General features: G+C 52.3%; 1 long non-coding RNA gene across 3 annotated transcripts; it reads left to right on the forward strand.

The window, feature by feature from the left end:
* The first annotated feature begins 1,058 nt into the window (after positions 1-1,058).
* Positions 1,059-24,994, forward strand: LOC114485426 (uncharacterized). 3 transcript variants are annotated; one of them, XR_003678868.1, is made up of 4 exons: positions 1,059-1,256; positions 2,282-2,525; positions 11,206-11,462; positions 11,585-15,305. It is a non-coding gene; the product is annotated as an uncharacterized lncRNA (long non-coding RNA). The 3 variants fall into 3 exon arrangements; XR_008616828.1 differs by lacking the exons at positions 11,206-11,462; positions 11,585-15,305 and adding an exon at positions 17,586-24,994; XR_003678867.1 differs by having other exon boundaries at positions 11,206-15,305.
* The last annotated feature ends 6 nt before the right edge of the window (positions 24,995-25,000 follow it).

The raw sequence follows: 25,000 nt of genomic DNA on the forward strand, positions 1-25,000 counted from the left end.
GGGAGCTCCCGCCCTCAACTGAACACAGAGCAATTGGCTCTCCCGGCGTTAGAGCCAGTGCCCCGGCAGGACGTGGGTCTGGAAGCAGACGTCTCACCTTTCCAGGTGGGGGTGAGGATGGACTTTGGGGACTTTGGGGACCAGGCCTGGAGCTAACTATCTCCCCCATTGCTCTGTCCACTACCCACCCCCCAACCCCAGCAAAGCCAGGATTTGGCGCTTCCAGGGCCCCTGTGGAGTCAAACGGGGTTATAACCCTGGGACAGCAGCTCGTGTTTCCCAAGAGCAAGACAGGTGGGCCCAGGGTTGGCATTTGGCGCTGCTCTGGGTACTGGAGCTGCAGGTGCACGTTCTTACCCTCAGGTCCAAGCCAAGAGCGTGCTGAGCTGGGGCAGGGTCTCCTGTTGTTCCTTCGAGGGGCCCCGACGCAGAAGGCACCAGACAAGCCCGATGCAGAGGCCACGCCCTGCAGCGCCCTCCCGGGAGCAGGAGAGGCTCGTTCTCAGCCCAGGCTCTGAGGAGGCCCGTTGTCAGCCTAACACAAACCTCCCCAATTATGTGGAGGATGCACGAACCTACCTCTGCTTGTGTTTGAAGCATTTCTCATGCTCGGTGCCAGCGGCGAACCAAGATTAATTTTGTCAGAGTTTACTCCGCACTTTAATTTTTAGCCACAGAGCGTTATAGTCAGTGAGCTAAGTTTTGATGCGGTTAAGCTTTCCAGAGGTAGGAGATGCCGGGGAGGTGTGTGTGTTGTGTGTCTTTTTTTTAAACAGCAAAGCAACATTTTCAAACAGCACAAGAACCGGAAACCCCTGTGCCCACATCTCCCCATCCCCCTATTTGTGTTTTAAAGATTCAAAACCTCCAAATCGTCCAGGATTTCCACGATGGAAATAATGTGGAATAATAATCATGGAACTTCTCTTCAAGGATGCAGTCACGAACCCTCAGGAGGCCACTCTAATGCGGGGGAGGGCTTGGTTCGGTCACTAGAGTTGCTGGAGTTTATAAGGATGTTTATGGATGATCCACTCTCTGGTTTTGTTTTAGCTTTTTGTTAGAAACAATAACGATCAAAAAGCCATCAACTTTAAAGAAATACCTCACAACCTGTGGAAAGATAACAGTATGGTGTTATTTAGAACAAAGAGCAGTGTGGCAGTGTCTCCCCAGTCCTACGGCCATCAGAAGGGCCTGAATTATCCAAGGTGGTTGTCCACGGGCTCTCCGGATCAGGCTGGCTGCCTTCAACGGTATGGAGGAGTGTCGCCAGAGGCCCACGCTTTTGGCACTGTGGAATGTTCTGTCTTGATTCAAGAGGCAGCTAGAAAAAGCACAGCACATTATTCATCCCCCCCAGGGTTCTTCTGGGTTTTGGAGGTGCCTAGAGCATATTGACTTGTCCAGCGTTGCCAAGCCATTAGAAAGGATATTCCCTTCTTTGCTTAAATACCTTTGGTTCTTGGCTTATCTGTAACAGTTCAATGGACTCCCAATGGAAGCTTGAAAAGCCAGTGTAGCTGCGTATTAGGTATCCAGGTGATGCAGTGGAAGAGGCACCCGTTTGTCAACAACATGACTCATACTGGGATCACTTGTGTCCCTCACTGGATCGTAGAGCTCAGAGCAAGTTCCTTAAAACAGTCTGTGCCTCAGTTTCCTTGTCTGTATCCCAGAGAAAAACAAATCAACCTTTCCAACACTTCAGTGCTATTATGAAGATACAGTGAGAGAGGAGAGCTGTAAGGGATTTGGAAAGTTTACAAGGAAAACACAAAGGCCATCTCCTACAAACCCCATCGGTCCAAGTGGTATCATTGCTCTTGAGAAATGCTTATGAGGTTGCACCAGGAAGGGACTAAAAGAGCTCATTGTAAAGCTTTTTCAGTTGTGCATTTCTTAGCAGCCTCATGCATTTTTATGGGAGTTTTTAGTGAGTGGACTGCAGGTAGATCATTTTTAGGGTGGCTGGTGTTTCATTCTTTGGGACAGGTGATATATTTATCAGTTTGGGGATGAGATGTTATGATTCCTAAATAAGACGGTAGATCATAGTTTATCTTCAGCATGTTTTTAGCAGAAGAATAAGTGAGGGCTGGGGAGGAGGAATCCCTCTAGGTGAGCACGCTTCCTGTGATGCTGAGGGCACCGTGGAGGGCGAGAAGCATTGATCGATGACTCTGACTGATCGATGGCCCTGAGCCTAATGGTGAGTCCCTGTGGCCCTTCCCGTGATGTGACTTATACCTGCTCTTGGGCTTCCTCCCCATCTTTCTAGAATGGCAGCAGTTACTCTGCAGCAATGACAGAGCCCAAGTCAGTGTGCGTCTCTGTGGACGAGGTGGTCTCCAGCAACAGGGAGGTCATGGAGATGGAGCTGCTGAACGGACATCTGAAGAAAGAGGACAACAGTCTCACAGAGGCCCAGCGCCTCTCCTCCCTGCCGCGGAGGGCGGCTGTGAACATCGAATTCAAGGACCTTTCCTACTCGGTCCCGGAAGGCCCCTGGTGGAGGAAGAAAGGTAGGGCGGGGGCTGCTGTGTGCATCCAGAGGCGCAGGTACCTGGGAGGAAGGAGCAGGTTGTTTGGGAAGATCTGGGTCTGGAAGCTGGGAGGCCGATTCTCTTTCCAGACTCTGGCTCTGCTGTGGCCAATGTATGTAATTGCTTTATGACCGATTTTTCCTCACTTATGATATGAACGGATCAGATTAGATGACTCAAGATTCACAGCGTTTGTTGGTATTTTTTGACTGAAGTGTAGTTGATTTACAATGTTGTGTTAGTTTCAGGTGTATAGAAAAGTGATTCACTTATACATATATATATATATATATATATGCACTTTTCCAGATTCTTTTCCATTATAGGTTATTACAAGATATTGAATATAGATCCCTGTGCTACACAGTAGGTCCTTGTTGTTTATCCATTTTATATATAGTAGTGTTTATCTGTTAATCCCAAACTCCTAATTTATCCCCCACCCCTTTCCCCTTTGGTAACCATAAGATTGTCTTCTGTGTCTGTGAGTCACACATTGGTTCTTAAACTCTGATATGATCACAGAGTTTGACCAGGGTCCATGTGTGCTGGTTTCCTGTCTGCACTCGGAGGGTCCTCTTTACTGGATGCTGTTAATGTTAGTCTTTCGAGATAGGCCTCTTTTTTTAATGTTTCAGAGCAAAGTGGAAGCCAGGTGTTTCCTGCCAAGCTTGAAGTGTTGAAAAGTAACCAGTGACCTCTAGTAACCTCTCTGGAAACCAGTCATGGATGTTTACAGATCTTGAAAGGACTGTCTCATGGGGGGCGTTGGGGGGCTATCCATAAAAACAGAAGAGATGATGGCGTAGGTAGGACTCGGAGGTCTCGGGAGAGCCACACGCCCAGGAGTTTGCCTCCGGCCTGTTGCATGTTAATGGGAATTGATGACTGATGGTATCTTGAATTTTCTTAGCAACGTGGATGCTCCTTTGCCAGCTCTCGATTTTCAAAGTGTGTGGAGTTAATGCCTCCCTGGGTTGGTATTTCTTTCTCGAGCCTGACCGACTTCCTCCCGTGGAACTCACTCCTCCTCCCCCGCTGCTCCGTGCGCCTGTCCATCTTCGATGGGGGGGTGACTGGGAGAGGACGCGTTACATATCACCCAGAAACAGTGGTCCTCACTTTCTAACGAATCCTTTAAAACAACTTGAAAATCTATGAGGAATTGGGAACAAAGTGACTCAGGTAGCCCCGGAATATCCTGGAATACTGGGGTTGTTTAGAGCTCTCAACTGAAATCTAGATTCACTCCTTCTTCCTTTTTGAAGACGACCCACCAAGACTCACTTGTTTACGTTTCATCTTTCTGCCCCTTATTGCCTTCATTTTGCTTCCTCCTCTCTTGACGGGAAGCAGTCGAGACGGTTGGCGTGGGCACCCTGGAATTCCTTGGAACCATGATTTTAGCACGTTGATTGACTGGTCCCTGGGACCTTCGAGCCAAGCTGGTCGTGGGATGATTTTGTGTCTGTTTGCACAAATGGGAACAGATCCCAAACCTTCTCAGCGGCTGATACTATATAGCATTGGTACCTCTGAGACTCCACATTTTCAGAGTGTGCCAGCCTGTTTCGTTAACAAAGAAATTCTGTGAGAGGCTCAGGGTTGGGCCCATTTGTTTGAGCCTCTTGAAATTTCAACACAAGATTCCAGTCTTTTCCTTCTCCACTTGAACAAAGATTTTACCGAAAAGATGCGCTGAGCGACCAGGAGGGTGTTGGGAGGTTTCGGCCCGACGGGTCTCCATAGACAAACTGCGGCCGACCTGTGGGCCACGTGGGCAGGTCTCTGTCCACGTGTTACGTGTGGCCTTAGAAACGTGGTCATGATGCTGAAAACGCTTGGGTGGGTGTCCTCTCAGGTGAAGGCCTGAAATGCAGAAATGCACATGTTTGAAAACCATGGCAGAATCTTGGTTTGGAATCCAACCCAGCAGGTGTTCACCGGGGGCTGGCAGGTGAGGAATATCATTTCCTGGTCAGGTGTGCGGCTTGCCCACCCTGTGTTCTCTACATGTTAGAACTGGCCCCGCTGACGGTCCACGGTGATGGCCTCTTAATGAATGAGGGAGGGCCTGCTGCTGTCCATGGCCGGTGGCCTCCTGGGAAGCCCCGCCCAGATGGCTGCCGGATAGACACTTGCCCTGCAGTAACCTGTGTGGGCTCAGGCGGGGAGGAGTAGAAAGTGGGCCCCAGGGACCTGCCTGTGAGTCAGAGAGGGCTAGGGCTGGAGAGGAAGTCGGGCACCATCAGTCTGGTGTGTCCAGGTTTTTTGTTTCTCAACCAACGAGGCCTGACTTCTCTGTCGGGCTTCCTCCCCGCCTCTTCCTCCACCCCAGCGCCTGTGTCCACTTCCCTCTCTGTGCCCCTTCTCCCGTGCAGCCCCATCGTTTCCTTTGTTCTTGGTACCCCCGCAGTTCAGAATTTAGATGGTTTATCACTCCCGCATACCTTGAGGGTGTGGGATACTTGTCCACCTTCTCACTGAATAGAAAGGAAGCCACGTGTGAAGGGCTTGCCCCGAGCCTGAGCTGGGGGTAGGCGGGGGGCTGGGTGGTGGTTTCCGAGTCTGTGGTCCAGTTTGGGGCACCCGGGCAGCGCCTGGCACAGGGCCTCAGGGTGCCAGGGTCCCCACGGCCATAGGGAAGCAGTGCTCCCTTCTCCAGGCTTGGTGCCCACAAATGCTTGCCGAGCTGGCAAGCGTTTCCCTTTTCTCCTGGTGGCAGTTTTATATTTCGCGTCTCCTCTGTGTGGTGCCCAGCATGATTCCAGGTGTGACCAAACTCTGGGGCAGGAGCTTTTGCTCTTACTTCTCTGACCATATTCGGTTTTTCTGTCTGTATCAAGTCCATAGTTTGTTTTTTGTTTTTAAATTCAACTTTATGTGCTGAGCTCATCGTAATGACCACAGTGAAGTGTGTAGTGAAGGACAGAGGAGCCTGAGGGCTGGACTGATTCGCTCAAGGTCGGAGCCAGCAAGGTCCGCCACCCCGCCGTCGGATTCCTAGTCCAGGCTTCTTTCCATCACGAAGACACTGGGCCACTCCAGTAAACTCTAGGAAAGCCTTTTTCTCCCAGAACATGGTGCTACAACACAAACTCAACACAGAGTGCTGTAGCAAAGCCTGGCCCTGGGATTAGAATAATATTAAAAACTCCTACACAATTATGTTAAAGAAAGAAGACGGAGAAAGAGAGCTTCATAATCCTTAGTTGAAAGGTCGTAAGTGACTCCATAGCAGTATTTTTAAGAAGGCGACGTCAGGCACTGATTCTTTGTAATTCTTGAGCTTGACGATTGCCAGGCATTGACTTCAGCGTCTAAGAAAACATCTTGTATTTTCAATTGTAGCTCCATTTTCACCATATGATTAATGATGTCTTGAGAGGAAAATCTGGATCGTATAAAAGACTCCTAGTAGACAACACAACTGTGAAAGGAACTGTTCTCAGGAGAAAAAAAGCACACCCCAAGGATGATGTCCCTGGCTTCTGATACAGTGATTACTTTCCCTCAAGGAATTCACTCACGTAGCCTAGGTCGATGGGACAGATGATTTGGAACAGTGTGGGCTCTGGCGCCGTTACACAGACGATTGTGTCGAGGGACGTAGGGAACAATCTGGTCTGATTGTCCTCACTCACCCCAGTGTGACTTATTTTTGAAAGCAGCTTTTGCTTCCTGGATGGTAGACACTGCAGTGGTGCTGGTGACATTTAGGACCCCGTGTTAAGAAGAGAACCCACCTTGTGAAATACTGAGGTGGAGCGGAGAAAATTCGACGCTCAGACAGCACTCTCCGGCTTTCAGAGCTCGGCCACACGGCGGAGTTAAGGGGGTACTCTGGGTCGTCTGTCCCCCAGGGGGACTGGAGCCATTTCCGTTTATACAATTCAAGCAGCCCTTTGGTCCAGTTGGCTCAGGGGCCAGTTCTGTCCTTTCAGTGTGTGGAGTACACGAGGTTCAGAGATATATCCCAGGTCACAGGAGCAGGGGAGGTGGGACTGTGAAGGCAGGTCTGGGGGGCTTGAGGCTAGGACCTGACAAGACACCCAGTAAACATCCGGCCCTGACGTGGGCACACAGCGGGACCATGATGGCACGGATATGCCTCACTCCATTTTACAAAACCACTGGGGGTGGCCTCGACTGTTACCTCTGACTCATTTCCCTTTTAATCGGCCTGCTTGGATGTCAGTCACCTCTACCTTTCACAAGGACCCATAAAGAGGTTTCCTAATCCCCTGGAGAGGCTTGGCTGTCCTGTCTCCTCCCCAGGGAGGTAGGGCCGGCATGTATGGCATGCTTTGCACAAACAGGTGACATGATTCTTAGAAATGAAAGAACACCTCCCAAGATTACCTTGTGGGTTGAGAACAAAAGTAATCCTATCTGAGGGTTTGGAGAGTTTTCTCTACTCTTCCCCAGCCCGCTGGGGCCTCGACCCAGTAACACTCCGATGGAATGGGACAGCTCCTCCGACTTTGAAACCGGACCCTCCAGCCTCATCCTTGCCAAATGCCAGGATGGAGTTAAATATTCTGGGCAGCCCCACATCAGATTATCTGTATTGGTTTGCTTCTGAGCTATAAAAATGCATTTGAACACACTTCTCAAATTGAAGTTTGCTTTCTCTTAATTTCCATGGCAATTTCACAAGGCCTGCGCTGACAGGCTGGCTAAAATGAGTAGAATGTGCCATTAAAATCCCTTTCAGCGATTCCATTAAGGGAAGACTGGATTCCAACCCAGCGCTGGGTGACTTGATCCAACCGATGGGGACAGGGGTGGGGAGGGAAGGCCAGAGAAAGGGGAACTATAGAAATCCCAGAGCAGAGAGGGGGCTCCAGAGGGTGGGCTGCTCAAGTGCAGAGGCGGGTTTATGTTCCCCTAGCATGAATGACTTACTTTTGTACTTCTTGGAAACTATCATGCTAAGGTGGGCTTTCTTTGGGGTGCAAAAGGAATGGCTTTGGATACTGTGCCTTTGTCTTTACTTCCGGCTGTGACTGGTCTTACAGTGCGGTGTGGCAGACCTAAACCTTGCTTGTCAGGGCTCCCTGCCTGAGGCTGGGGCTTTACACCGGGAGCCCCATGACCCCAGGTCACCTTGGCGAACGCAGATGGCTGGAGAGCTCCTCCCATCCCCTCCCGGGCCAGTTCTCAGGCTCTCAGTGGCTTCCTCTCAGGCCCATTTGGTGATGAGGTCTTCTGGAATAGTTCTGTACCTCCGTCTTATATGCTCCAAAAGAGGCTTTGAAAAACTGTGGAGGATGGGCTAACTCTCAGGACAGATGGATGTGGTGTGACCATGTACAAAACCAAAAGGGTTTGCTAGTTTACAGGCAGAACTCGAACATCCAAGGGGTCTAGGCGCCCCTTCTCCAGCCAGCCCCTTCCCTCCCTTGGAGCACACTGCATGGAAGCCGGACCTTCACCGGTTGGGACCTGGAATCAGGGGTGCGTGATTTAAGTGTGGCTCGATAGGCTCAGCAGCCCCCGTAGACACGGCACAAGTGGCCCTGCCGACACTGGCTCTTCTGCTTTGCTTCACTGTCAGGCCACCCCCGTCGCCTTCCGATTGGCAAGGCACAGGAACACGTTGCTATTTTTCCAGAGAGTGTGCCTGGTCTGGAGCCATCTGGTCTCTTCAGTGTGACTTTGCAGGACTGTGTTCTGCTCAGTGGGGGGTTGGTGTCACTAGCACTTTTCAAGGACATTCTTGCGACACTCATTTTCACCTGCTGGGGGGGGTGCCCTCCTGCCTTCCTTTAACATCCCCAAATATGCTGACATCTTGAAAACCTCACATGCCGGAACTAACGTCCTCTCTTGTAAACCAGAACCAAATCCATCAAGGCCAAGAAATAACACAGGGTGACATTCTGCTGAACACGAAACCATTTCTTTTGTCTATAAACTGGCAGAAGAAAATGTTTAGTAACCATACACCTGCTCTTTTTGAGTTCGGTTCTAGAATCAACAGATTTGCTTATTTAAGGAACAAAGGTCACCACGTGGGTCAGATTAAAAAACATTTGGAAAGACTGAACCGTACAAACCAGGGGTTTGTAGGATGGAGGTACGTGCTCTATAAAACCCTTGATGGAGTTCCAAAACCTCTGTAGGAAAGCTTACATTCAGGTAAAATATCTCTGATACTGAGTGTTTTTGCCCCTAATTTGAGAAAAGGCATCAAGAGTTTTCAGAGTGAAGGATGGAGGCTAAATGCACCTGCAGGGGCCCGGCCTGACCCACAGCCCTTAGTTTTACTTCTCACTTTGTCAGCTGTGTTGTCGTTAGTCACCTTTGTGCTTGTGGGGTAAATGGCATCCGGTGTCAAAATTAAGACATGCCAGAGTGATTTCAAGACTGTGATTATGTCCAGCTGAGACCTATATTTAGAGCCTGAATCTTGGAGCCCAAAGGGGCCTGGGAGCTCCCTCATCTGACCTCTCACCCGTGGAGCAGTCCCTCTCGCCCCGTGACAACGGGCTGCTGTCTGGGCAGCAGCCAGAGCCTGACATCTCCCTGCGTGGCCAGGTCCATGTTTGCACAACTGTCATTCTTAGAATTCTGTCTGTTGAGCTGAGGTCTCAATTCGAGTCATGTTCATTTGTTGATCCAAGTTCTGCTTTTTGGAGTTCTGCAGAACACGTACGATCTTGGTTTTGAAATGAGCTCACGAATTGGAAGGAGAAAAGCCTAACCATGTACAAAACAGGTACATCAAGATCCAGGGCTACCTGGAAAGGAGGAAATAAGGAGCCTGTGGTTCGTGGAGGAGATGAGGCTGGAGCCCTGCTTTGGGAGTAGGTACCACAGTGGCATCCCTGGGGGCAGGGCAGTGAGCGGGGGCCCCTGCTCACTGGTCTGGTTGTGTCTGGTCTGGTTGGTCTTGGTTGTGAACTGGTGAGGGTGGAGATCAACGGAAAAACAGAACCTGAGTGACTCTTTCTGTTTCTTTTACTGTCATAAGGTGAGCTGATGTGCTCAGACAAAAAAGTCCCTCGCCTTGATAGCTCCACTGCCTATCTTGAAAGCGAAACTTTTAGCAGGATTTTTATGGGATTTCTCAGTTTTTATTCCTTCCCTCCCACTTTTTTGGCGGGAGAAGTGTCTATTTTTCTTAATTAAAAATAACTGTTTACTAAGCAAATGCTGTTTGCTTTAGCACATTGTCTCATTAAGTGTTCCCCGGAAAGCCACGGGGCATTATCAGTGTGGACATTACCCAGGAGAAAAGGAGGCTTAGAAGGAGGCAGATCTCAGGTCCAGGCTTAGACCGCAAGTCCTAACGACCTGCCTCTCAACAAGCTCCACTGAGAACACTTCTCCCTTTTGTCATTTCGCAGGTCCACGTAAGATGAGCTGTTTTTCTCACCTTTTCTTTGCGGATGACAAACACAACCCCAGACCCTGGCGGCAGCAGTGGTGCCACAAAAGCCCTCCTCATCTGCTGGGGAAGGGGACCCCCAGATTTCCTTCATGAGCTGGGCTGGGGGCAGTTTTGGCTTCCATCGTGAATCAGAACTCCGTCCAGCCGGCTGGGGTCTGTGCGGGGCGCCTCTGCTCGCCCTGCCTCTCCAGGACGGGGTTATCGGGCCCCCTGTCGTCCACCCCTACGTTCCTTCCAAGGGCGACCGGACGGGCTTGTCTCAAAGGAGCGAATTCATTCTGGCCAGTCCCCCCCCCCACCCCCCCACCCCACCCCGCCAGCCAAGAGGGCTCTTCCGCCGGCCTTAAAAATGGAGTAAAAACCCATCTCTTTTCTTGGCCGGGGCGGACGCTGACTCTGCAGGCATGGGGCCCAGAGCGACGTTTGCGCTGTCACAGCCAGGCGGCAGGGACACACCTGCTTTCAGATACAGATCTGGCTGAGGGTCCGGCAGAAGCTCCCTGGAGGTTTTCGTGCTCCTCGGGAATCCTAAATTTTCAATGGTTGAAAGAGAAGAGCACGGCCAGCCTAGCTGCGGGCCGGGCAGGTGCGCCCCGCTGCGCGTGCGCAGTGGCCGCCGGCCGCCGCCGCCGCCGCCGCCGCCGCCGCCGCCCGCGCCGGGGTTACTACCGGTCAACGCTCGCGGGTAACCTCGGCGCGCCGCGCGATTGGCTGCGCGCCGGGCGCTGTTGTTAAGCGCGAGAAGAGGACGCCGAGCTCCTAGGTCCGGATGCTGCGGCCCCTCAGAGCCTGCCGGGGTCTCCGCCTACCCCCGACTGGGGCTGCCCTGTGCACAGCGGGCCCCCGGGCATGCACTTCCCCCTGCTCCAGCCCAGATCAGACGAGCACTTGGGCCCGGAAAGTGGGAGAACCTTTCCAGTAGCCTAATTTTGCTCTGGAGACATCACTAAAATGCATCTGAGGAATGGAGATGTTTCTTACCCAATGATTATTATTTTGATGTCTTTAAGCATAATTGGGAAACTTCACTGGACTAGAAATAGCACATAGATATTTGGAAAGGCTGTCCTCAGGAAAATGGCTGGCGTCCTGTGCAGTGTCTCAGTCCTTATCGCTTTCATCAGAATGGGGAGGCTTCGTGAATTTTCCAGACTTCTATTTAAAGTGGCAAGTGGGGCCATTAGGTCAGGTGCATGTGTTTCCTGTGAGACAACCGAAACCTGAATCCTCATGAAATATTCTTGTTTTGCTTTGTTTTAGGTTCTCCCTGTGGGTGAAGTAATGAGAGGCAGGGCCTGCTGGTTTGGGCCAAGCAGATGAAGCAGTCAGCGTTTACAAATGACCAGGGTGGATTTTGGAATCCTGGAATTCCCTTAGGAGTCTGAGTGGCAGGTCCAGTAAGTGGGCTGGAATCCAGAGGGTCACGCTGCAAGGCTGCCGCTTCCCTGATCCCTGCTGACTCACCTCCATCCTGGGCGTGTTAGCGAGGCTTTAGAGAAAGAGCACCTGAACTTTAGGTGTGCTTCCCGTAGCATCCAGTACACATCGTGTGCGTGTGCGTGTGTGTGTGTGTGTGTGTGAATCCATACATGCGATCATAAATATAAACATGATTTCTACAAGTTGGGCTCCGTTGCAGCGCCTCAAAGGCCTGGGATGCCTTGATGGAACTGGAGGTGTCACGCTTTGCCTCTCCCTGGGAACCAGGGTCTTCCCTATACACCCGGCCGGTCTGGTTCCTGTGGGCTGAATTTAGGTGAGTTATGAAACGTTCAGTGCCATCATTCGTATGGCTCCTGACCAAACACAAGGAGACCGGGAGCTAATGATTGTTCTTATGAGAACAGTCTTGGGTTTTACTTGGTTGCTTATTTGATTTTGTGAGTGTACAGTTGACATTTTTATAAACCGACCTAGAAAGTATGGTTCTCAAATCTCTGAGACTCACTGACCTGAAGGTTGGATACAGGAATCAGAGATGGTGGTGGGTAACTTTTACACATAAATTCCCTCTTGTGTTTTCCTGAGGTGCTGCTGGTGAGGTGGGTGGAAAACCTTTGGAGAAAAAGAAGGAAGTGCACATTTATGATAGCCGAGACGTTCCATTGCTATAAACAATAACAGTGCTTGTTGCCAACACAAGAACAGACTGTATCCAAAAGCTGGTTGAAAAGTGGGGACCCCTTACATTTAGTTTCACATTTCATGAGCGTCCCCATTGAGACTTGGAAAGGAAGCTTGTGGGTTTCCTGTTTCTAAGACCTGCATGTCGGCCTGTCCAGAAAATGGTTATGTCCTAAATGGTATGAGAGGGCACTGTCTAATCATGGGCTTCTGGTCTACCCTGTAAGTTGTCACAAACGTGCTGCATGCCTTGGTCCAAACCCCACACGCTTTTCTCGTCTCTGCTTTTTGTCTGGCTTAGAGAGGAGGATGACAACTGTCACCTTGTCCCTTTGTCTCTTCTTAAGAGTGTTCTTAGTTTCAGGATTGGATAAGTCTCTATAAGTCTCAAAGTGCTTAGCCTGGCCGAAAGTCTCTCTGTGGGCCCTTTCCTGCTTGTCTCTTTTCTCCGCAGCCACTCTGCATGTGCCAGCCAGGTGGACCGCCTGCTGCAGAAGGGGCTGCTTACCCAGGATCTGTGTGTTCTCTGCCTGGGCCACACCCTCTGCCAGGAACCCTCCCTGCCTCCCCAAGCTGGGGGAAAGCCTGCCTTCATCCATCCTTACCTCCGGGGCCAGGGTCCTTCCTGGGTACCTCCCTAGCCCTCTGCCCTGTGATCATAGAACTCAGGGCATGATTTTATGTGTTTCCTCTTCTGAATTTCCAAGCAGGGGCTGTGTCAGTCACCCCTCATCTCTGCCACCTACCCCGGGCTTCACTCAGTGTTGGCACCCTCTAGGTGTCTGCCAAATGAATGTGTGAAATAACAAAAATCGGAATCACAGTAGAAGAGCATATGCTTTTACCCCAGAAGAGGTCTTAGGGGAAGTGGGGAGGAAAAGCAAGAGCCCCGAGGAGATGGAGTGTTTTGATCTTCCCTTGCTGTGTCAAGCCCGTGAGCCATCTCTGACTAGCCATGTAGGAAGTGGTTTCTAGGTGCCGCTTCCTTGGGGCAGCTCAAGCGCTGGCCTCAGCTGCGGCATCGCGGATGGGCAGGCGGGGTGCCGGGCAGTGGGGAGGGCCTGGATTCTGGGTCAGGCAGCCTGCTCTTGAAGCCTGGCTCCACACGGTTTGGGGGCCTCGGTTTCTCATCTGCAGAATGGGGCTGATAAGAGTGTCGGTCTCAGAGGGTCCGAGCGGGGAGTGACTGTGGCCCACGTGCACACAGCGGGGCTCAATGCTTTTTAGTGTGTGGGTCAAAGGTCTCTGAAGGGTTGGGTTCTTGGCTTCATTCAAGATTTGGCATAATAATAATAATAAAATAATAATAATAACAATAATAATACAGCTTATGCGCAGTAACTTACCCCGTCTTCCCAGCAACCCCGTGGGGAGGTTTGCTCACCCTTGCCCTGTGGTTCAGAGCAGTTAAGTCCCTTGCACGCTTGTCCAGCAGCACAGAAGTGCCGTCTCTTGCGCGGCATCCGGGATCTCTCATCCAAATGCCTGGAGCTTCCTGCCCTCCCAGAGGGAGACAGCTGACAACCTTTCCCAGAGTTGTTCTCCGAGAGAATTTCTATACCGTTCCTTCTCTACCGTGCCCCTGGGTTTCCTGCTCATGGCAACAATTAGGACTAAATCAACCGAGCGTCTCAGAGATGTGAACAAATGCCTCTTGTTAAGACGCATGTGCTTTCGTGGGCCAGCTAGGTAGAGAGTTTATTCTATCCGGGAGGTCTTCCAAGAGCTTTAGGTTACCACCCGAGGAGGGTTGCGTGGTCCAGACATTTACATGGAAGCATCTACACTTGTCGTTACTTGATGGAAATTTCCACCGTTGGAACGGAGCTACCCACAACCTTACACTTTAGAGCTTGGCCTCAAGAATGAGGTTTGTGTAGGTTACCTTAGGAGGATGTGAGATTTCATCAGGTGCCGTGCATTTTAGTCTGGCGGCTAGACTTTGACGATTGAACATTAAGGATGTTGTACCCGCCGCTCCAGCTGGCAGCCGCAGGGGTGTCGGTGGTGAGCGAGGTCTCACCGTGGCAGCGGCATGGCCAGCACGTGAAGGCTCTTCTTGGATTTGCAGATATTTAACGTGAAATTCCACCGGCTGTGGTTTTGTAGAAAATGTATTTTCCTTCCTTAACAGTAATTCTGAATTAATGTGTACCAAGGAGGAGGTTAAGATGAATTGAATTGTATGTGGGGCTTAGTTAAAATTTTCCTTCTTTCTCTCTCTGTTTTATTTTAATAAAATGATTCCCCGTCTAGCGCCTTTTAGCAACATGCACTCAGCAGAGAAGGGGGTGGGGCTGGAAACGTGGCCTCCAGACTAAAAGAGTCAGGGTTCAAAACCCGGCTCTACCACTTACTAGCTGGGCAACTGGCTGAGTCACGTAACCTCCCTGTAGAAAGGGGTTATTAATAATAATAATACCCATCTTATTGGACCAAATATCTTGATACAGGTGAAGCTCTGTGCCCAACATGTAGCATTTAGTAAACAGTAGCTACAGTCCTTATGAATGGTATTATATGGGATATAATAAAATAATAATAGCCTAGGGTCAGCAGGATGTTATCATTCTAAAAGTAAGTTGGGGGTAAAATCTGAGGCTTTAGAAATAAAAGGAGTGAAGCTACTGCACAGTTATGGTGAATGTTGACTTAGCTGAGCGTTTCCTGGGCGCGAGGGAGGAGGGGGAGGTGTTGGGGACCTCCCGAGGTCACAGGGCTGTGAGTCTTGTGTTAGAGGGAGGGTCCAGCCCTGTGTACCTGCCTTGGGCTGCGAGGCCCCCCAGCGGGCAGAGGACGATGGCAGCGGTGTGACCAGCCTTGCCGGCGTCCCCACCGCCTTGTCACTGACGAGGGAACCGCTGCTGGAGAAGCGTGAGCGACACTTTCAGGCTTCCTGCGAGGGCCACTAGGACCCCAGGCTCCTCCTCTCTGTCCTGCATCCTGTCAAAAGATCCTTGGACCTCCCAGGTCCACAGGCATTTTTAATGAACTTAAAACGTTAAAATATTTCCTTCTTTCACGCATGTGCCCTGCAGCGTTGTCTTCATCGAGAACGAGGTAGTGTCATCAGAGAGAAATCTGATGAGCTTGGAGGCTGTGGTGTGGGGATCCTGCAACCAGGACTCACATCCGGCCCAGATTAAGGCTGCTCTGCGTCTCTGGGGACAGCAGACGGCCGTGACAAGTGGACGCCACACTCGCGCACGCAGGGCAGCGCGGGGTGAATCCGCTGCTCTGGGACTTTGTCAGCATCGCGGGGGTGGGGTGGCCACGTGGGCAGACTTTCCAGCGGGAATCGGGGGCCCGGGGGCCTGTAATGGCCAGGAAGGAGGACGTGGATCTCTGGGAGTTTCGTGACTCTGACGCTCCAGGACTTGCTCTGAGAGCCCTGCCCACGTCCAGAAGTGACTGGACTCGGAATGCGAGAGCCGGACGACCCGGCTGGGCCACCAGGTTTCATGAAAACCTGTGCAGAGTGGGCCTTCTCGGATCACATGACGTCAGTGAGCTTGCTGTAGGCTGAAGGGGGACACATCAGAGCTGTGTTTCTGGGGGGAGTTTGAAAATCCATAGGGTTTGATAATGTTATACTCTTTGGTAAATGATTCCGTTGTACAGGGAAGGCCCCAGGGTGCTTCGGTCACTTTTTTTACAAACGTGCCTGCCACGGACAGTACAGCGGAGCCAGATACATCCCTAAGGAACGTGGGGGCAGTGAGGTGTTCTTTTATTTTGTGCAAAAGTATCAAAGCACGTGCTACTCTTACTACTGTATTTGGACTTTCTGCGTTCCCGTTAGGGATTAGTGGCTTTTCAAAAACTGTGCTACGAGAGGGGAGGGGGGTGCTGGAGCAGAGCTAAGGGCAGCGGCGCCGGCACCCAGACCCGGATGGTCGATCTGGGGGTGGAGAGGAGTGCCGAGGGGTACGGGGCGAGTTTGCTGCCGGGAGAAGGCCGACCTCTCGGGGGCTCTTTCCCACCTCACACGCCCACAGCTGCTCTCCGAGCCGGTGAGGGTGCGACGGCCCAGGAGGCGGCACTGGGCTGTTTCTCGCCCCCAGGAGCTGACGTGGCAGAGTCGGTCCCAGCGAGCAGCGGCCCCAAACCGGAGGGTGACCGGCCCCCTGCCCTGCCCCGAGGCTCTCCTTTGGGGGTCTGAGGCTGGCGAGCCTCGGTGTGTCCAGCAAGCGCCGAGTGGCACTGATGCCGGCCTGGGGACCCTGCTCCGAGAGCCGCTGGGGTGGAGCAGAGAAGCCGGCGGCCACTTGAGAACCACGCTTGACCTTTTAAAAGCCGGCGCCGGAAACGGCCCTGCCCGCACAGTCAGGTTCCCTGGGGGTGAGGGCGGTGGGACAAAGATGCAGACGTTACTTCGTGGGAGATGCGGGGCCAGGCGTGGCTTCCGGGCCCCCCACTCTGTGGACTTGGGGAGCCTGCGGGCCCCTCCCCTCCACAGCGACCTGTAGAAGTCCACTGTCCCTCAAGGCGTCTCTGTGCTTCCAGACGCTCGATAACAGGGCAGGAATGCCTGGATTCAGCCATTCATTTATTTATTCATTTCTGGCCGTGCCTTGCGGCTTGTGTGATCTTCGTTCCCTGACCAGGGATTGAACCCGGGCCCTCGGCAGTGAAAGCGCAGAGTCCTAACCACGGGACCACCGGGGAATTCCCAGGATTTAGCAATTTATACCATTATTTAAGGGAGCACAGATTGTATTCTTATCTTCATCTGATCCAGAGAACCGTGTTCTAGGTACCCATCCCTGTGTGGTGTGTGTGTGTGTTTGTGTGTGTATGTGTGTGTGTTTGTGTGTGTGTTTGTGTGTGTGTCTGTGTGTGTGTCTGTGTGTGTATGTGTGAGAGTGTGTGTGTGTTTGTGTGTGTGTGTGTCTGTGTGTGTTTGTGAGTGTGTGTGTTTGTGTGTTTGTGTGTGTGTGTGTGTGTTTGTGTGTGTGTGTGTGTGTGTGTGTGTGTGTGTGTGTGTGTATTCATGCTCCCTGGTTTGCAATATCATCTGTGCGGGACAAAGAAGATAAAGTTTCCTTCTGCTTATTTGCAAAACCTGGTCAAGCCCCCACGTAAAGCTGTTTTGATCTCTGTCACTGTCCGACTTATCCCCTGGCCAGGCCCTCTGTGAGGTCTGGGGAGAGGGCTGCTGGGAAGGGCTTCGCAGCACTGCCCAGACGGACGGCGGGAGAGCGGTCGCAGGGGCCAGATGCACACGCTCCTCGCCTGGCTCCCCTGGCCGTTCTCTTTCCTTGTCTGTAAACCTCCTTGTCTTTGACTAAAGGAAGAATTGTCCTCTTCTGGCTAAAACCACACAGGAAGTGGCAAAATCATTTGCAGAGGCTGGAGCCTGCGGTCAGTCTGGGGTGGGGAGAGCACGGCAGGAGCAGCTGCGGGGCTGGCGGGTGTCTAGGATGGGGCGTGGGACCTGAGCCTCTCCGTCCCCTCCCGGAGCTGTGTTCTGACATGAGCCTGTCTGAGCCCTTCTCTCGGTGTTTTGTATGTAGGGATACCGGTCACTGCAGAGTAAGGTCGGCATGTCCACAGCCCTCCGCAGCCGCTCCAGGGACCAGACAGGGAACACGGGCAGCTGATGTTGTCCCTGACTCGCCAATCAGTCGGCACGTCCGAAAGGCCTCGAAAGTCTGTCCTCTCACGCACTGGGTACCCACAGCCTAATGGATGGCATCGTCTTACTTTGTGATCGCCATTCTCTTTCTGGCAAAGAACTGGAGCCTCTTCCTCGTCTCCCAGATGGCAGATTCTGAATTGCAGCGATAGTAATTCATGAATATTATTTTATTTTATTTATTTATTTATTTATTTTTGCGGCACGCGGGCCTCTCACCGCCGTGGCCCCTCCCGTTGCGGAGCGCAGGCTCCGGACGCGCAGGCGCGGCGGCCACGGCTCACGGGCCCAGCCGCTCCGCGGCACGTGGGATCCTCCCGGACCGGGGCGCGAACCCGCGTCCCCTGCATCGGCAGGCGGACTCCCAACCACTGCGCCACCGGGGAAGCCCTCATTCATGAATTTTAAAAATTCTGCTTGGAGCACGGAGGTGTCCTAGTGGTTTGACCATGAGCTTCGCGCCTCTGTGCTAAAGCGAGGGCCTGTTTCCAGGAAGTCCGTCCCCACGGCACAAAAATAACCGAGTCTACGAAAAGCTTGGAAAACACCCGCTGAGAGCTGACTGTGACCTTCACCCCTGGGAAAGCACCTTCCCTTTTGGGGGGGTGACCTTAGGCAGAGAAAACCCCAAACTTGCTGGAGGAACTTCAGGTTCAGAGAGAGTCATTCCGGGAGGGGGAGGAGAAACCAGAAATGTGGGCGCCATCGTTTCCCGGCTCACTTGTGGAGGGTGACCTCCAAGGAAGGCTGCCCCGTGCCTGGCAGGTCCTGAATCCCCCAGTCACCGGCCCAGCTCTGCCCTGCAGGTGCCTCCTGAAATTCAGCCCCGTCCTAGGAGCTGGCTTTCTGGAGTGTGTCCTCTGGGGCTGCCCCTGGGCCTCCTCCAGTGAATTCCACACGCCCTGTGCTTTGTACTGGAGGGTGTAGGATGAAGCCGACTTCAGTATCAGAAGACTTTTTTTTTTTTTCTGGCCGCATTGGGTCTTCGTTGCCGCGCGCGGGCTTCCTCTAGCTGCAGCGAGCGGGGGCTACTCTTCGTTGCGGTGCGCGGGCTTCTCATTGCGGTGGCCTCTCTTGTTGCAGAGCACAGGCTCTAGGCGTGCGGGCTTCAGTAGTTGTGGCACATGGGCTCAGTAGTTGTGGCTCGAGGGCTCTAGAGCGCAGGCCTAGTAGTTGTGGCGAACGGGCTTCGTTGCTCCGCGGCATGTGGGATCTTCCCGGACCGGGGCGCGAACCCGCGTCCCCTGCATCGGCAGGCGGACTCCCAACCACTGCGCCACCAGGGACGCCCCAGGATCAAAAGACTTTTGAAAGTCCATAGATGGAAGAGCCAAAGAAAACGGGGTTTATGTAAAAGCTTGAGCCTTTCCGTTGGTTTGTGTATAAGCCTGATTCATAAGGGAGATGTTGGTCTGGGGTTTTTGTAGTCATAAAAATTATAAAGACACCGGAAATTGCATTTTTCTCCAGTTGACTTTAGGCATTCGGGCCAGATAAAGGGATTAGCCAATGAGGGAAGCAGGACATCTTCATCCTGATTTGCTTCACGACAGTGACATTGCCTGGACGAGGCGCTCTCGTGGACACTGGGGTCCTCTCACTTGTAAGCTGGGCCACACATCCTGCAGTCCGGCCCAGATGAGATGGGCAGCCGGCGGACAGGACAGATGGCAAAGCAGAAGCAAAGACAAGCCGAGTGCCCTCGTGGGAGGGAGGCATGGAGAGATCCGGGGAGAGGGAGTGGGCTGGCCAGGCGGGCGGATGTCCCGTCAGGGCAGGGGCGAGAGTGGCTCGGGAGGGGAGGCCCGTCGGGTGGGAACTAAGCCCACTGGCCAAACTCTGGGGGAGGCCAGGCGATCCAGCATTTCCCGTCTGTTTCTGAGCACCCCGTTTCTCCAAGGCACCCCCACATCTGAGTGTCTTGTTGGAGCTCTGACGGCTGGCAGGCGGGGCTCAAGGCGGGGAAAGTGCTGGTGGGGCAGCAAGAGACGCCTTGCCTGCGTCCCTTCCACAGAATGTCCCGGAATGAGATCAGGGACAGCAGCCCCGGGCAGGAGCATCCCAGAGAGCCCAGGACAGTGGGACACCTGTCACCGGAGGAGGTAGCAGCTCTGGGAGGGGGACAGGAGCCGATGGCCGGGGGCAGGAGGTCGCTGTCCCACCAAGTAGCTCCCACCTCCGGGCAGCTCACTGGCTCAGCTGTCAGCTTCCAGACTTGGGAGGTGGCAGGAACTGAATTTGCCATCCAAGCACTTCAGAGGAATTAATATGGGGATTTTTAGAGGCTGTTGCTCGAGGGGAAACATAGTCATCAATGGCTATAAGATAGCTTTTAAAAGGAATTATTACTATCGAGACACTTTTCACCTAAGATATTGGCAAAAACAATAAAGCTGGTCTAATAATTTGCCTGAGAATGAATATTTTCATAAATGAAGCTCAGTCCAGTGCAAAGAGAGTAAACAGAGCTGCTTTGGCTAAGAGAGAAGGCATCAGGCCCAGCTTTTCCCCACTGACGTAAAGGGATGAAATACAACTCCGTGAGCTTTTTCGTTTCTTTTTCATGAATTTGCCTTGCAGAAAGGAAGGAATGTAACTTCAAGATACAAGAGCCTGTGCATATATCTGTGCTTGTATTTATAAATACATTCATGTGTGATTATATCTATTTATGAGTATGTTTTTAAGTTAGGAAAAGCTGTTAAAGATTCCTGCAGTTCAGTCTTCTCATTTTATAGATTAGAAAACCACGTCGCAGGTTGAGAGATTTTTGGTTTAAGATAAACCAGCTTTTGAGATCAAGTCCTATTACTGCCACATCGAAATCTGTGTCTTATATACATGTATTTATTTTGTTCTGAGTGAGAAAGTGAAATATTGATGATTCTCCTGTCAATACTAAAGCCTCATGTGACCAGCCACAAAGCGGTAGCCTTGATTTTACAATGACACTGGGGAAACCTTGTACTTCAAATTAGTCATGAACGTCTAAGGTAAGAATCTGAGGGATTATAAACTCTGAAGAAGCAATTTCTAGCTGAGCCTTTTCCTGCTTCTTGTCGAGTTTGCTTCTTTCTCAATCTGAGTAATTTTCAAGGTAGAAAATATTTGAATTTTTTTTCCATTTCATTCTGCGGGATTAAGCATCTGTTTGTCATTCAACATGTTTTTATTTTAATTATCTGTTATAAGCAAAGTACTTTTGCTAAGTGTTGGGGAGGAAAAAGTGGATGAACCATGGCCCCCAATGAGCTTCTCTTTGGCACGGAGAAGGTCTCTGGGCAACGGGAGGGGAGACTTGGATGACCTGGGAAGACAGGACACAGATGCAGTTGGTGAGAGGAAGAGGGGGCTGGGGACAGAATGGCCAGGGAGAACAGAGGCAGCCTCTTTATTTTATTTTATTTTATTTATTTATTTTTTTGCGGTACGCGGGCCTCTCACTGCCGCGGCCCCTCCCGTTGCGGAGCACAGGCTCCGGACGCGCAGGATCAGGGGCCATGGCTCACGGGCCCGGCCGCGCCGCGGCACGCGGGACCCTCCCGGACCGGGGCGCGAACCCGCGTCCCCTGCATCGGCAGGCGGGCTCCCAAGCACTGCGCCACCGGGGAAGCCCAGGCAGCCTCTTTAGAACAGAAGGCCTGTGGGAGCCGCAAGGAAGGACCCTGCTGAGGGCTTGGCTGTGGAGTTGAGATTTGGTGCTGGGAGAGGTCAGTGGTACTTGGTGATGGGAAATGGGCTTTCCGGGGGCTGCCTGATCAGAGTGCAGGGTGCCTGGGAGGAGAGAGGCTGGAGGCCCATAAAGGGTGTTTCACCACAATTCGGGTGAAGGTCTTGGACTCGAGTGTGATGTTGACGGAAAAGAAATGCACAACCTAAAGGCTGAGAGTTGATTATTTGGTGAACTTGCTGAGGACTCGTGCCTGCCTGGGAGGCAGCCTCCCAGATGGCTCCAAAGAGGTCAGGGGGGAGCCAGGATATAGAGGAGTTTTTGCAACAGGTAGTAGGACCGTCAAAAGATTACTGATAATTAAAGAAAACCAGATATCTCAAGTTAATGTATTTAGCGCTTTTCTATGTATGGGAAGATGCTAGAGTCTGGGCTCACGGAAATCATTCCTTGCATAGGCACCATAGCTCTCTGGGACCAGCATCCTGTTCTTTCCCATCCTGAGTCCCCTCAGGACGCAAGGTTGGGGTCGCCTGCAGTGGATGCTGGCTTCATGGCCACAGCATCCTTTGTTTACTCATGTGGCAGGTGACATTCTTCATCCACAGTGACAACGGGGTGGTGGGTTGAATGGTGACCCTGAAAAACGATGAGTCTATGTTCTAACCCTGGACCCTGTAAATGGGACCTTACTGGGAATAATGGTGCTGGCAGATTTATTAAGTTAAGGATCTGGAGGTGAGATCATCCTGGATTAGGGTGGACTTGAAATCCAAGGACAGGGTCTTAGGAGAGAAAGGGACACTCTGAGCTAAAAGACACAGGGACACAGGGCAGAAGGCAGGTGAAGACAGAGGCAGAAATTGAAGATGCGGCCACCAGCCAGGGGGGCATGGAGCCACCGGAGCTAGAAGAGGCAGGAAGGACCCTCCCCTCGAGCCTTTGGAGGGAGCGCGGCCCCGCTCACAGCTTGATTTCAGACTTCTGGCCTCCAGACTGTGAGAGAATACATTTCTGTTCTTTTAAGCAGCAAACTTTGGAGTAACTTATTGAGGCAGCTCCAGGAAACGACTACAAAAGAAAAGAAGGGATCAACATTTTGACAAAGAACCTTACTGCGGAGCGTTGGGGAGGATGTAGAGGGAGCATGCTCTTCCAGACCGACCCCTCTCTTCCGGGGGCTTGGAGGGGGGCAGCCCCGGAAAACATATCTGGCTTTACGAAGTCAAGTCAAAGACGCATACGCTTGGTGACCCAGCACTTTCCCTCCTAGGTGTGTGCAATGCAGTCGTGTGTTTTTCGTAATAGCAGAAAGACTGGAGACAACCCAAATGCTCATCGAAGGAAGAGTGGGTAACAAACGGTTGTTAACTCCACGGTGGAACATTGTAGAAGCGTGAAAGAAAATGAGCACAGTCATAGCATCAACAAGAATGAATCTTACAGACAAAATAAAGTGGAGAGGAGAAAAAAGCAACTCTTGGAAGACACACGTTATGACACCATTTCTATAAGTCCCCAAAACATGCAAAACTTTAGTGCTTTTCTAGAGCACTTTTCTAGATACGAGGAGATGCCAGAATTGGGCTCCTTCTTTCCCTTGCTGGCAAAATTGTTTAAGGATAAATACAGGTGTGATACAATAGAGACAAAAATAAGGGAATAATACAATTCAAGACGACGGTGACATTTGAGTGAGGCAGGGGACTGAGATCAGGAGGGGCACAGCGTGTGTCTTCCTTTATTTTTCTTCTTTAAACCTCACAAACATGCAGTCTGCGTCAGAGAATCAGTACAGTGTCAGGTATGGGCTTAGAGCCCGACTGCTTGGTGTTAAGTTCTGGCCCTCCATCTGTTAGCCATGGTACCTTAAGAAAGTTATTTTAGCTCTCTGTGCCTCAGTTTTCTCACCTGTAAAATGGGGATATTAAAGTCTGTGCCACATAGGGCTGTGGTGAGAATCAAAGTTAATGCCCGTGAGAGCTCAGAATAGTGCAGGGCATAGTGAGTCTGGATACCCATCGGCTGTTGTAGCTGTCATCACATCGTCACCATCTTGTAAACGTAAAGTACACTGACATTAAAAAAAGGAAGGGACGGGACCGTGCAGAAATGAGGTGAGTGCACGCGGGGGCGGTGGGGGTCCTAACTGGCAGCCTGGGTGACCGGGAACCACAGGAGGCAGTGACACAAAGTGAAGACAGAGGGGTGAGGCCTGGCAGGAGCTGATGCTTCCATCTGGGTGGTCGGCGTCCTCCTGGGGCGAGCCCCGCCACTCTGCTGGCCGGTGCGGTAGGGGCCCTGGTGAAGGCGTGTTCCCAGGGGAAAGCCGGGGCTGGAGCTGAGCTGGGACTTGGCGGGGTTTGGCCCTTCTGGTCACGTTTTGAAAGCATTTAAATGGACAGAAGGGCTTCCCTGGTGGCGCAGTGTTTGCGCGTCCGCCTGCCGATGCAGGGGAACTGGGTTCGCGCCCCGGTCCGGGAGGATCCCACGTGCCGCGGAGCGGCTGGGCCCGTGAGCCTGGCCGCTGAGCCTGCGCGTCCGGAGCCTGTGCTCCGCAACGGGAGGGGCCGCAGCAGAGGGAGGCCCGCGTACCACACACACACACACAAAAAAAAAAAAAAAAAAAAAAAGGACAGAAGGCAGCTTGAGACCCAGTTCACCCTCCCCGCGCTGCTGGGCGCTGCATCGTCCTCTGGTCTCCTCGGGGTTCCTGTGGCTGTCCTGCACCGGGAGGGTGGCTCTGGGCTCCCCAGGGACAGGCAGCTGCATGCAGTGGCGCTCAGACGTTGAGAAGCCACGCTGAAGCTCGCTCCTTGGGAGTGGCGCCTGAGGTTGGGCACGGGGGCGTCCGTGAGAATGAGTGAAGGCCATCAGGAGAAACGCCTCCTCCTGGCCTGCTCGTGGGTCCCCTCGTGGCTGCTCTTGGTCCTCTGGGGTCCCTCATGGTGTCAGCAGAAGGTACGCCTGTCTGCATCAGGGTCTCTCACACGGTACCGTGAACCGAGGCCGGTTCTGTGCCTCGTGTTCACCGAACTGAGGATAACACAAGCTTTTTTGTCTCTCTTGCGATTGTACCTTTCCTCCCGTCATGGCTAATTGCTGGCTTGGGGGTTTGTTCAGGAGTCAGACCAAGGAACAGACAGCGGTGTGTGGAAGGCCTGCTCCGGGTACCTGGGAGGATCGGGCTTCCAGGGGGAGACCCGCCAGACACCTGGGAAGGGGATCACGGCAGAGCTCATAAGTACACTGCTGCCAACAGTAGATGTGACCGCAACACAACGTCCATAATGGTAACTGGCGTGATGAGCACCCGCTCGGTGCCAGGCCCTGTCCCCGCCCGACACGCGCTGCCGTATTTACCCACCTACAGTCCGGATGGGGCTATATCGCCCTTCCCTGGAAGGTGAGGAGCCTGGGGCCCAGGGGACTCTGTCGTTGGCCCAGGAGGGAGGCGGGCATATGGGATCAGCTGGTTTGCCTCCAGGCCTCCCATTTTGACTCTCAAGGTGGTGAAATGATGAATTGGCAAATTGAACAAATGGATGAAAATGGCCCAGTTGCTTGGAGGAAGAAGCCGTTGCTTTAGGTTTGTGGCGGGCAGTCTTTGAGACCCAACCACG

The sequence above is a fragment of the Physeter macrocephalus genome, unplaced genomic scaffold (genome assembly GCF_002837175.3).
Source record: "Physeter macrocephalus isolate SW-GA unplaced genomic scaffold, ASM283717v5 random_1605, whole genome shotgun sequence".
Classification (NCBI taxonomy): Eukaryota; Metazoa; Chordata; class Mammalia; order Artiodactyla; family Physeteridae; genus Physeter; species Physeter macrocephalus.